This window comes from Sorex araneus, chromosome X (genome assembly GCF_027595985.1).
Source record: "Sorex araneus isolate mSorAra2 chromosome X, mSorAra2.pri, whole genome shotgun sequence".
In the NCBI taxonomy this organism is placed as follows: Eukaryota; Metazoa; Chordata; class Mammalia; order Eulipotyphla; family Soricidae; genus Sorex; species Sorex araneus.
The window spans coordinates 308,423,091-308,436,420 of record NC_073313.1 but is presented as its reverse complement, the minus strand read 5'-3'; positions in this window follow the sequence as shown (position 1 = coordinate 308,436,420).

Below are 13,330 nucleotides of genomic sequence, written 5' to 3'. Positions count from 1 at the left end.
GGATATAATGGGGCTTTTTTAAAGCCAGGAAACAGTCCGTGCCCAGGCTCTGGCACAGGCAAGAATGAGGATCCTGAACAGAGACAGTGAGTCAGGCTGGTACTTTGGTGCCTTTCTGCCAGTGCCAGCTGCCTGCAGGCCCAGCCCATTCTGTATGGTGGGCAGGTACCACCTCTCCCCTCTTCTCCGGAAAGCCACAAAGAGACAAACTGTGAATGAGTTGAGATGAATAAGCACAAATGGGCTCTCAGCTGGGTTCTAGAGTCTGGGACATAGGCAGGTTTTGAGAGGTTGAGAACAGAAGGACACAACTTGCTTTAGCAAGTGGATCCTGGCTTTCTGATGGAGGAGATGGAGCAGGAGGCCCGCCTGGAGCAGACCAGCGAGATGCCATCTGTCCTCAGGCAAGGACGGCCTGAGGTTGTGAGTGTGGTTGGGGTGAGTCTGGTTGCAAGCAGAGCTTGAGGATACAGTGAAGGTCGGCAGACAGGCAGTCAGCCCAGGTGCACCCTGAGTGGCTTTCATAGCCGTCTCCACTGTGGCACCCCCAGCGGTCTGCTCTCTGTCTGCTCAGGCTTACAGAAGAGGGACATTTCAAGCCTTGAAGACTGCCATGTCCATTGTGTACTTTCTGCTCTGCCTGCTTGTTTTTCTCTGAGCTGGGATGATGCGGAGCTCAGTCCAGGAAACCAGGTGAAAAGCCAAGTTGGATTGGGCTAATGGATGTATCTGTGGCCCTTTGGATGGCTTTAGACTGTGGTGGTGGCTTTCTTCGGTGACTTGTGGTGGCCTTGCAGAGTTGCGTGAGTGCACAGGCTGTTTTATGCAGTGAAGGATTCTTCCAGGCTGTATCACATAGCCACAGTGCATGCTTGATTGGTTTTTTGCTTCTGTCATAGACAGGCCTAGTATCTGTTAAGTGGTCCTCTCTTAATTTTTCCTATTATCTTTAGTTCTTTGCATTTTATTTGAGAAAGGATAATTTACAATATTACTAATGAAAAGGCTTCATTCATACAAATTCTAACACCACACCTCCACTGAGTGTCTGCTTTCCTTCACCATTGTCTTCTGGTTCCCCAGAGGCCCCCCACACACATACCTCTGGCCCTGCTAAGGCTAGTTCAGTTCAATATATCAGCACCCAGTTGGTGGTCGTGATTTGATAGCCCCTTAGATGCTTCTTTACATCCTGCATACGTGGGAGTTCATTCCATGTCTCTCCTCTCCTGGCTGACTTCACTCAGCTGATTCTCTACAGATCCATATTCTGCAGGTGCATGACTTCATCTTTTCATACAGCCAGGTCATATTCCACTGTAGCACAGGGTTTTTATTGAGACCATATAGGAGGGAAAGGCTTAGCAGCGAGACAGGCGATATGACCATCAAAACTCCATCCCTTGGTTTTTTGGGTCACACCCAGCGATGCACAGGGGTTACTCCTGACTTTGCACTCAGGAATTACTTCTGGCAGTGTTCATAGGACCATATGGGATGCTGGGAATGGAACGCAGGTCGGCTGCATCAAGGCAAACACCCTACCCTCTGTGCTATCACTCCAGCTCCAAAACTCAATCCTTTGGAAGTACTTCTACAGCCTGGCTGGCACTGCGTCAGGTGTGGCACCACGGCATTCCAGGCAAAGCTAAAATAAATAGGCTCTTTCTTTTTTTTTTTACCACCATGGCCCTACGTTGCCTTACACAGAGGGCTTCACTCCACATAGCCAGGTCCTGGCCCAACTGGGCACATCCTTGCACTTGCTCCAGCTTCCATCCTTTTCAAACCAGACAGAGTGCTGAGGAGGGGTCATCTCAAAATTGAAAGTCGTAAAATTGCCAAATAATAGCTGTGGCATGCTTCTTACTCATACGAGGTTGCAATTGTGTTCAGAAGGGTCATAGCCCCTACCGACGTGGAGCTAGGGTGTTGTAAAGAAGGATTCTGCAAAGATGAAATGTATGAGAGGGTGCAGAGGGCAGGCATAAGGACAGAAGCATGGAGTCTGGTATGGGCTCTTCTTGTTGTCCAGGACACAGAAGGTTCATGCTAGGAACAGTGGATTAAAGTCAGAATCTCAGGCCTTCAGTGTGAAATTTTTCAGGTTTGATTTCTACACACTTGAATACACCAAAGGATTTGAACTTTAACTTCTTTTAAGAATTGGCCACTGTCACTGTCACTGTCATCCCGTTGCTCATCGATTTGCTCGAGCAGGCACGAGTAACGTCTCCATTGTGAGACTTGTTGTTACTGTTTTTGGCATATCAAACACGCCACAGGTAGCTTGCTAGGCTCTGCCTTGTGAGCAAGATACTCTTGGTAGCTTGCCGGGCTCTCCAAGAGGGCAGAGGAATCGAACCCGGGTCAGCCACATGCAAGGTGAACGCCCTACCTGCTGTGCTATCACTGATCAATTCAGCCCAAGAATTGATCATAGAGAAAATATTCCACTAAAATATGCACTACATAATATTAATTTATATCCTCCCTGGGGACTGCTAAGGTACAACTACAAGTCTACACTTTCCACAATACTTTTACAAGACCATAGGGCCAGAGAAATCGTACAGTGACTAAGGCACTTGCCTTGCATGCAGCTGACCTTTATTCAATCCCTGTATGATCCCCTAAGCATTGCCAGGAGTTATTTCTGAGCACAAAGTCAAGAGTAAGTCCTGAGCACAAAGCCAGGTGTGGTCCCCAAACAGAACAAAGTTTTTTTTAAAAAAAGACCTACAACAACATGCAAAAAATGGGTTTAGATCTCAACCTATCACCATGCACAAAAATCAGATCAAAATGGATTAAAGACCTCAACATCAGACCAGAATCCATAAGGTACATTGAAGACAAGGTTGACAAAACCCTACACGACGTTAAAGCTAACAGTATATTCAAAGATGACATGCCACTGACCAACCAAGTGGAAATAGAGATAAACAAATGGGACTATATTAAACTCAGAAGCTTCTGCACCACAAAAGATATGGTGATAAAAATTCAAAGACAATCTATGGAATGGGAAAGAATATTCACCTAATACCCATCAGATAAGGGCTTGGTATCAAGGATAAACAAAGCACTGGTTGAATGCCACAAGAAGAAAACTGCCAACCCGATCAAAAACATGGGGTGATGAAATGAACAGAAAGTTTCCCAAAGAAGAAATCCAAATGGCTGAGAGGCACATGAGAAAACATTCAACATCACTAATCATCAGGGAGACGCAGATCAAAACAACAATGAGATATCATCTCACACCACAGAGACTGGCCCACATCCTAAAAAACAAAATCAACTGGTGTTGGCACGGATGTGGGGAGAAAGGGACTCTCCTTCACTGCTGGTGGGAATGCTGACTGGTTCAGCCCTTTTTGAAAACAAGATGAACGATTCTCAAAAAATTAGAAATTAAACTTCTATTTGACCCAGCGATACCACTCCTTGGACTATATCCTGGAGAGGCAAAAAGGTATAGTAGAAATGACATCTGCATTTGTATGTTCATTGCAGCACTGTTTACAATAGCCAAAATCTGGGGAAAAATGGAGGGCCCAAAAACAGGTGACTGGTTAAAGAAACTTTGGTATATCTACACAATGGAATACTATGCAGCTGTTAGAAAAGATGAAGTCATAAAATTTGCATATAACTGGATCAACATGGAAAGTATCATGTTGAGTGAAATGAGTCAGAAAGAAAGAGACAGACATAGAAAGATTGCGTTCATATGTGGAATATAAAGTAGCAGAATGGGACACTTATACCCAAGAGTAGTAGAGATAAGAACCAGAAAGTCTGCCCCACAGCTTGGAAACTGGCCTCACATGCTGGGGGAAAAGGCAGCAGAGACAGAGAAGGGAACACCTAGTAGAAAATGTTGAAAGGACCCACTTGAGTTGAAAGCTGTGTACCAAAAGTAGACTATAGACCGAACATGATGGCCACTCAATACCTCTATTGCAAACTACAACACCCAACAGGAGAGAGAACAAAAGAGAGAACACCCTGCCGCAGATGCAGGGTGGGGTGGTGGGGGTTTGGGATGGTGGGAAGGACACTGGGAACATTGGTGGAGGAGAATGGACACTGGTGGAGGGATGTAAACAAAATGCAAACATGAAAGTTCATAAGTTTGTAACTGTACCTCATGGTTATTCACTAAAAAAAAATTTTTTTTAAAGACCTCTCATTACTTGAAACAGCCGCGGGATACTGGGGCAATCTCAGCCGGGGCCGGAGCTCAGGCTCCGGCCGAGATTCGACCCGGGTGGCCATGCCTTTGCACAGCCGCGTGGATATGGAACGAGCAGGAACCAGAGACAGCTTTAGGACTTGGGGTTCCAGCGAGCGCTTGCAACCATGTATGCAGACTGTGAACTAAGCTTTTGCTACATGCTGTTCCAGGAAGGGAAATGATTCATTTTCCAACTTAGATCTCCCTGAACTTAATTACTATAATACAGAAATTGTAAACCGCGCGGCCGCTACCACAGCCACGCGACTTTTTATCTCTTCATTCTCAGCACTGGAAAACTTATTATCAAATATTTCCTTGTCAATAGAGCTGTATTCTTGGGACTCACAAACATAGTGAGTCTGTGTTGAAACTCCAACAACAATAGTGAGTTTTGTGAGTTGAAATCTGGAATGTATAAAGGTAAAGAGAAAAGGAAGTGAAATTATCAGTCACGCGCGGGGGGGGGGGGGTTGGGGGATGAGGGGTGGGATTTATACTGTTTTTGTTTTTGTTCTTGTTTTGTTTTTGTTTTTATTGGTGGTGGAATATGGGCACTGGTGAAGGGACGGGTGTTTGAGCATTGTATAACTGAGACATAAGCCTGAGAACTTTGTAACTTTCCACATGGTGATTCAATAAAATAAATTAAAAAAAAAAAGACCTCTCATTACTGTGTTATATGCCTGGTGAGCTAATGCTCCCCAGGAGTATGGAGGCTGCATAATGGCATGGCGCTGTGCCTAAAGTAACGTATTTGCTATTTTTCAGGTTGAAAAAAAATCATAAAAATTGGGACCATATCTATGTTGTGTTTTTTTTGTTGACTTTTCAATTCTGGTCTTTTAATTTCTTTCCTTCACTTTTGGCCAATCGCAACTGCTGAGTGGTGTGATATCCTCATCCAGGCACTAGAGATGCTTCGACACCTGGCCTGGCTGGGCCTGAGTCAAGCCAGTTCCTGGATAGTGCAGTGACGAGCAGAGTGACACTTCCCCATGCTAATCCAAGCCCCTTGCTGTTCCAAGACCTACAGATGCTGTAGCCCTGGCTGTGGGCTTCCTGTAGAAACCACAGGAAGGGAGCTTCCCCCCACCCCCTCTGCCTGTCACTTACACTGGGAAACCTCACGGACTGGTGCCATCCCTTTTCTTGGCCTCTATGAGTAACAAGCTGTCTTCCTGCGTTTTAGAGAGAGGGCAGGTGCTCCCAAATAATTCTGGGGGGCCCAGGAGCCACCAGGGCAACATTTGACAGTGCCGGGGGTTAAACTCAGGTCCTTTTACATGGCGTATTCGATATGCCAAAAACAGTAACAACGAGTCTCACAATGGAGATGTTACTGGTGCTCACTTGAGCAAATAGATGAACAATGGGACAACAGTACAACAGTTCAGTGCCTTTTATTTTACATGAATCCCATGCACCCCTTCTCAGAGCCAGCTCCTCAGTCCACAAGTCAATTTTTTAGTGACTGTCATCCACTTGTCTGTGGGTCTTCCATAAGGAACAACAGAAGATTTTGCTTTTAGAAGCAGTCAATTGACACAAGAAATGCAAAGGGGTGGATTTCTATCCTAAGCAATAACATGATTTTGCAGCTCATTTAGCTCATAATATTCATAATCTTATCTAAGGCATCAGGTTCAGAAGAGCCAGGAGCATATCCCTGTGTCTGTTGTCAGGGTCTGGAAAGGGCAGGCAGGATCGTGACAATGAGCTTCTCAATCCCAGTCCCGCCCCAGCAAGACTCTAGCCATAAGCTAGCTGCAGTTCCACAGGTCAGGGGAACAGAAGCTGGGCAGAAGCACAGGGAAGGGGGTTTATGTTTCTTCCCCTCCTTAAGAGTCACTCTTGTCTCCATGCATACTGCAGATGAATTTTTGGGTAAGTTACTTTTTTTTTTTTTTTGCTTTTTTTTGGGTCACACCCGGTGATGCACAGGGGTTACTCCTGGCTCTGCACTCAGGAATTACTCCTGGCAGTGCTCAGGGGACCATATGGGATGCTGGGAATCGAACCCGGGTCGGCAATGTACAAGGCAAATGCCCTACCTGCTGTGCTATTGCTCCAGCCCCAGGTAAGTTACTTTTTTAAAAAAATTTAATTAATCAGTGAGTTACAAAGTTGTTCATGATTGTGTTTTTATGCACACAATGTTCCAACAGCGTTCTTTTCACCAGTGTACATTTCCTACCACCAATGTCCCCAATTAACCTCTCTCACCCCTCCTCTCTTTGGCAGGCACTTTCCTCCCCCCCCCCCTCACTTTCCTCTCTCTCCCTCCCTCCCTCTTCCTCTATCTCTCTCTAATTGGACATTATGGTTTGCAATACAGATACTGAAAGACCATCATATATATTCCTTGAAAATTTTCAGGTAGATTTTGGAGAGGAAGCAGACCCTAATGTCTAACTTCACCTCTGAAGTCAGGTACCCCCAGAAAGCAAATATTCAGGGCTAGAGCGATTGCACAGCGGGTAGGGCGTTTTTCTTGCACTCGACCAGCCTGGGTTTGATTCTCAGCATCCCATATGGTCCCCCGAGCACTGCCAGGAGTAATTCCTGAGTGCATGAGCCAGGAGTAACCCCTGAGCATCGCTGGGTGTGACAAAGGAAGGAAGGAAGGAAGAAAGGAAGGAAGGAAGGAAGGAAGGAAGGAAGGAAGGAAGGAAGGAAGGAAGGAAGGAAGGAAGGAAGGAAGGGAAGGAGGGAGGGAGAAAGGAAGGGAGGAAGGAAGGGAGGAAGGGAGGAAGAAAGAAAGAAAGAAAGAAAGAAAGAAAGAAAGAAAGAAAGAAAGAAAGAAAGAAAGAAAGAAAGAAAGAAAGAAAGAAAGAAAGAAAGAAAGAAAGAAAGAAAGAAAGAAAGAAAGAAAGAAAGAAGGGGCCGGAGCGATAGCACAGCTGGTGGGGTGTTTGCCTTTCACATTGCCGACCCGGGTTCGATCCCTGGCATCTCATATGGTCCCCCAAGCACCGCCAGGAGTAATTCTTGAGTGCAAAGCCAGGAGTAACCTCTGAGCATCGCTGGGTGTGACGCAAAAAAGAAAGAAAGAAAGAAAGAAAGAAAGAAAGAAAGAAAGAAAGAAAGAAAGAAAGAAAGAAAGAAAGAAAGAAAGAAAGAAAGAAAGAAAGAAAGAAAGAGAGAGAGAGAGAAAGGGAGGAAGGGAGAAAGGGAGAGAGAGAAAGGGAGAGAGAGAGAGAAAGAGAGAAAGAGAGAAAGAAAGAGAGAAAGAAAGAAAGAAAGAAAGAAAGAAAGAGAGAGAGAGAGAAAGAAAGAGAGAGAGAGAGAAAGAAAGAAAGAAAGAAAGAAAGAAAGAAAGAAAGAAAGAAAGAAAGAAAGAAAGAAAGAAAGGAAGGAAGGAAGAGAGAGAAAGAGAGAGAGAAAGAGAAAAGAAAGAAAGAAAGAAAGAAAGAAAGAAAGAAAGAAAGAAAGAAAGAAAGAAAGAAAGAAAGAAAGAGAGAGAGAGAAAGAAAGGAAGGAAGAGAGAGAAAGAGAGAGAGAAAGAGAAAAGAAAGAAAGAAAGAAAGAAAGAAAGAAAGAAAGAAAGAAAGAAAGAAAGAAAGAAAGAAAGAAAGAAAGAGAGAAAGAAAGGAAGGAAGAGAGAGAAAGAGAGAGAGAAAGAGAAAAGAAAGAAAGAAAGAAAGAAAGAAAGAAAGAAAGAAAGAAAGAAAGAAAGAAAGAAAGAAAGAAAGAGAGAGAGAGAAAGAAAGGAAGGAAGAGAGAGAAAGAGAGAGAAAGAGGAAAGAAAGAAAGAAAGAAAGAAAGAAAGAAAGAAAGAAAGAAAGAAAGAAAGAAAGAAAGAAAGAAAGAAAGAAAGAAAGAAAGAAAGAAAGAAAGAAAGAAAGAAAGAAAGAAAGAAAGAAAGAAAGAAAGAAAGAAAGAAAGAAAGAAAGAAAATTCACTCTTGGACTCAGGCAACTTGGGTCCAGCTGGAGCAACTGTTCTGGGTTCTGGAGTGTTTGTAATTGGTTTATGATACTTTGTAGCAGTCTTCAAAGGGTCAAGTTAGTCAATCATAAAATCCATCATTCCTCAGATGCTTAAGTAGTTCCTCTTTCTTCACCTTGGCTTTGTTTTCCCTCCCTCTGCTTTTCGTTGGGAGCTTTCTCTGTCTTAATCCATGCCACCCGCCAAGCACCTCCAAGCACACATTGCCACCTCCCACTCAGCCTCTCTAGAGGCCTGAGAGCTGTAGGCTGGGCCTTTTCTGCAGAACCCATGGGCAGCATCTCTGGGGGATTCTTTGCAGGCTTTGCTCTGCTTTGAGGGAGGAATGAGATAGTATTTCCAGGCCCACCAGGGAAATGAAGAGGCTGAGCCTGAAAGGTCCACAGGCCCTCACCAGCCACTGCACCACAAGAATCCAGTTGGACCCTGAGCCACAGAAGCATTCAGGCACCCTGGCATGCTGGGAGAACCATCCTCTTGGTGGCCAGTGTTGGTAATAAGGAGCCTCGAAGGAATGGCCTGGATGGCAGATGCCAAAGTTAGGGCAACAATTGTAAAGTAACCTCCACAAAACCATAGTCTGTCTACACCCCAAGGAGTTGTGGGAAGGACCGTGTGATTTGGAGAGATGAAAGAGAGCAGGGACATTTGGTGGAGTCTGCTGATGAGACTGGGTCACTTTCATAGGCTCAGGAGCCCTGGGAAAACCCATGTCACACACAGCCAATCTGGCCATTCAGTAGATTCTAAGTGCCAAGAGGTGGTACAATTGGGGCCCAGGGCCAGGGAAGGTTCAGTCAGCAAGAAAGCATCTGTGTACAGCAAACAGATGATCCCTGCCTCCTTTCTTGAAAACCCCTCGCGTTTGAAATCCTGAGCACATCCTTTGTGGTTCAAATTGTTGGTGGATTTGCTGCTCTTTCTGTGCTGTGTGCAGATGCTTGAGACTCAAACACTGCTGGAGGCTCCATCCATCCTGATGCTCTCAAAGACTGAAAACCCATGGGATCATAAGCAGCCTCTGAGATCAGCCACTCGAAGGAAGGAAACCCCCTTGCTTTCATTTGTTCTCTTAAATCTGAGCTTGAGTGCTCAAAAGTCAATTAGAACCCGTGGTTCAGGACACTCATTCTTTGTTCTCAAGTGGCCTGTCCTTGATACGTTTGCTATAGTATCCACAACCCAACAGGAGATCTAGATAGAACTTGAAGAAGTTGACAACCCTTAACCACTCCCACCCACCCTGAGTCCCCACCCAACCGCTCCCCAATCACACATGGAACTGTGGTTTTCAGCTTTCTGAATGCCAGATTCAATTCTGAGTGTGCCCTCTAAATATACACACATACAGAGCTGAGGTTAGTTCTATCACATTCATGTTTTGAAATATAAAGTTTTGTGTGAATTTTGTTTTTGGTTTTTTTTGCACTTTTTTCACTGATATAAAAAGACACCATGCTATAAATATTAATTTTTTTAATTTTATTTTTATAAAGTTGTTCACATACCTGGCTATATTTAATATTCAAACACCAATCCCACCACCATTACACCTTCCCACCATCGGATTTCGGATGTTTCCATCCCAATCCCTTACTCATGCCCCAAAGCAGAACAGAAACAATTTATTTTGCATTCTTTGTTATGAATAAACTGCTGAGAATGCTCAAAAAAAGTTTCCTTAGAGAAAAATGTGTGAAGATTCTTGTATTTCACCCAGGGGCCATTAAGCCCTTCTATAAGAGATTACTAACGTGATGTTAAAGGTTGAAACTTGTGTGCATATATATATATATATACATATATATATATATATATATATATATATATATATATACACTGTAGCACTGTAGCACTGTCATCCCATTGTTCATCTATTTGCCCTAGCAGGCACCAGTAACATCTCCATGGTGAGACTTGTTGTTACTGTTTTTGGCATATTGAATATGCCATGCCACAAAGTTCATACCTGCTCAAAGGACCCATAAAATATCGGACACCACGCCTTCTCCCCCGGAAGGGAGGAGATACCAAGGGAGAAGGATATTTCCTCCATTAGTCGGCATGGGGCAAAAGCTTAGTTCACAGTCCACATACATGGTTGCAAGCACTTGCCGGAACCCCAAGTCTTATAGCTGCCTCTGGTTCCTGCTCGTTCGGCATTCACGCGGCTGTGCAGAGGCATGGCCACCCGGGTCGAATCTCGGCCGGAGCCCGAGCTCCAGCCCCAGCCCGAGCCTCAACATATTGAATATGCCACAGGTAGCTTGCCAGGGACGGGATAGTCTCTGGAGTTCGCCAGACTCTCTGAGAGGGACGGAAGAATCGAACCCGGGTTTGCTGCATGCAAGGCAAATGCCCTACCCGCTGTGCTATTGCTCCAGTCATATATATATTTATATATATATGTAAAAATATATTTCCCTCTAAGATTGGTTGCCTTCTACTTTAAACCCCATCAAATGTGGTGCACTACTTGGAATATGAGTAGTGTGAGGTATGAGGTGTCTAGGAATAGGTTCACTTGTGGGTGGAGCTTGACCTGAGCATGTGGAGAGCAGCCGTGGCATGGTGGCAGTTGAGTTCTGGATATTTTCAGTTGCCAGGGCTGGGTCCCTTGGGGCGGGGCGGGGCCAAGTGAAACAGCCTGGCACGGGATCTGGTGGCATCGCTATGATGAGTCATTTTTATGCTCTCTTCTGAGATATTTATAATGAGTCTTTTATTAAATGTTTCTAAGACTGATGATTTGCTCAGTCTTTCTGAGATTTATCCATTTTGCTGCATGTAAAATGCAGTTTGTTCATGCCACTACCACAAGATAGGTGTGCTGTGCTACACCTCAATCGGTGGACCCAGCCTCTCGTCTAGTATTTGGATATTTGGGGTTGTTTCTGGATTGTTATGTTTTCTTCCCTTTTTGTTGTGGAGATTGTCAAACATGTACAAAAGTAGAGAAAGCAGCATAAAGAGTCCGCCGTGATCTCGCCCTCTATCAGTGCTGGTGAGTACTGGGTCTGCAGTCCCACCCAGCGCTGCAGGATTCTTCTGAGACCATCATCACCTAGTTCTGTGCACATAGTTCTATGTCTCTTAGAATGATAGTGACTCTACTTTTAAAATATGACAATCCGTGGGGCCAGAGAGGTAGTGTGGGAAGTAGGGTGCTTGCCTTGTATGCAGATGACCTAGTTTAATTCCTAGCATTCCATGTAGTCCTCCTGAGCACTGCCAGAGGTAATTTCTGAGTATGAAGCCAGGAATAATCTTTGAACATTGCAAAGCATGGCACCAAAACAAGCAAATAAAAGTTAGAATCTCAGTATCGCATCACACCTTGATATGACTGTAAATCTGTCAAAAGTGTACAAAGACCTCTGACTTCTCAGTCTGACCTCACATTTCTGAATTGTAAAGGCAGAAAATGCCATGATATTGAGATGGGGCCCCCAGAAAAATCTGTCACTGGCCATTCTCTTCTGGCTGCAGTTAGCTGCTTTCTGAGGGCCACTGCACAGGCTGCCAGAACCTGAAGGCTAGGAATTCTGGAGAACACTGGCAGAGGAGTCCCAGGATAAGGGAGGGGAGAAGCCAGAAATCTGGTGGTATCCAAGCCTGAATATCAAAAGAGGCAAAAGGTGCCAGTTACAAGGGCAGTACTCTCACCTCACCTTCCATCCCCAGATTCCTGCTGTTGGATCAGGCACTGAAACACCTGTGTCTGCCCCCTTGCCCTCCATGCATGCTTAGACAATAGGCAAGGGAGGGGGCAGTGGATAATTTTATAGAAATGCAAGGGTCAAAATGAAAACAGCCCGTGATTTCCTGTTTCTAAAACAGCTGTCAGCATAATGGTTGTAAAGCACTGTAGCACTGTTGTCCTGTTGTTCATCGATTTGCTCAAGCGGGCACCAGTAACGTCTTCATTGTGAGACTTGTTGTTACTGTTTTTGGCATACCAAATACGCCATGAATAGGTTGCCAGGCTCTGTTGTGTTGGCTGGATACTCTTGGGAGTTTGCGGGGCTCTCCAAGAGGGAGGAAGGAATAGAACCTGGGTTGGCCGAGTGCAAGGCAAACGCCCTATCCGCTGTGCTATTGCTCCAGCCTGATGGTTGTAAAGGGCATAAATTATTTCTTTTTTTATATATGAAATAAAATTTCCTTTTTCTATTTATTTATTTTTTTTAATTTTTAAAATTTTATTGAATCACCATGAGATAGTTACAAGCTTTCATGTTTGGGTTACAATCTCACAATGATCAAACACCCACCCCTCCACCAGTGCACATTCCCCACCACCAATATCCCGGGCATGCCCCGCCTTTCCCACCCTCCCCCTGCCTCTAAGGCAGACAATATTCACCATATTTGGTGTTTGATCATTGCGTGATTGTAACACAAACATGAAAGTTTGTAATTATCTCACAGTGCTTCAATAAAATTTAAAAAATATAAAGTATTTCAGGCTTAGCTATTTCAGCTGTTCACCTCTGCCATCAGAGAGCAAAAGCAGACATAGAGACAAGTAAACAAGCTGGCAGGACTATGTTCTAATAAAACTTAAGTTACAGGAACAGGACAGACTGGATTTGACCCCAGGCTACAACAGAGCTCTGGTCTAAGTAGCATAGCTATTTTATTTCTGTATTGTTCTCGCCTGTGTTTTTTATTATTAAATACTAGCTCTTTAGATAGTCTTTCCTATTATCTCCATGTTGCAGATGAGAAAACTGAGAACTTGAGAACAAAGGGCTTACTAGGATCATAGAGGCACATGCAAGGGCTCAAATATAACCTATGAAATCTGTCCTCTAAGTTCTTGTCATGTTCTTTTTAGATGCAAATATATGCCAGTGTTTTTGTAATCATAAAAATGTAGAAAATAGTCACAAAGATAACTGAAAGGGCTGGAATATATGCTTTTTGTGTAATAGGCCCCACATGTATTCCGCTGTACTTCATGTCCCAACCCCACCTGCAACATTGCCACACTGAGCACTGCTGAGGAGACACCAAAAATGATAAAATATTATGAGTATATTATAGTACATCACATATATTGCATTACAAAATAGAGGACTACAGATATTTTAGTCTCACAATTTTGAGCTTGGTGATTTATGAGATGTGTGC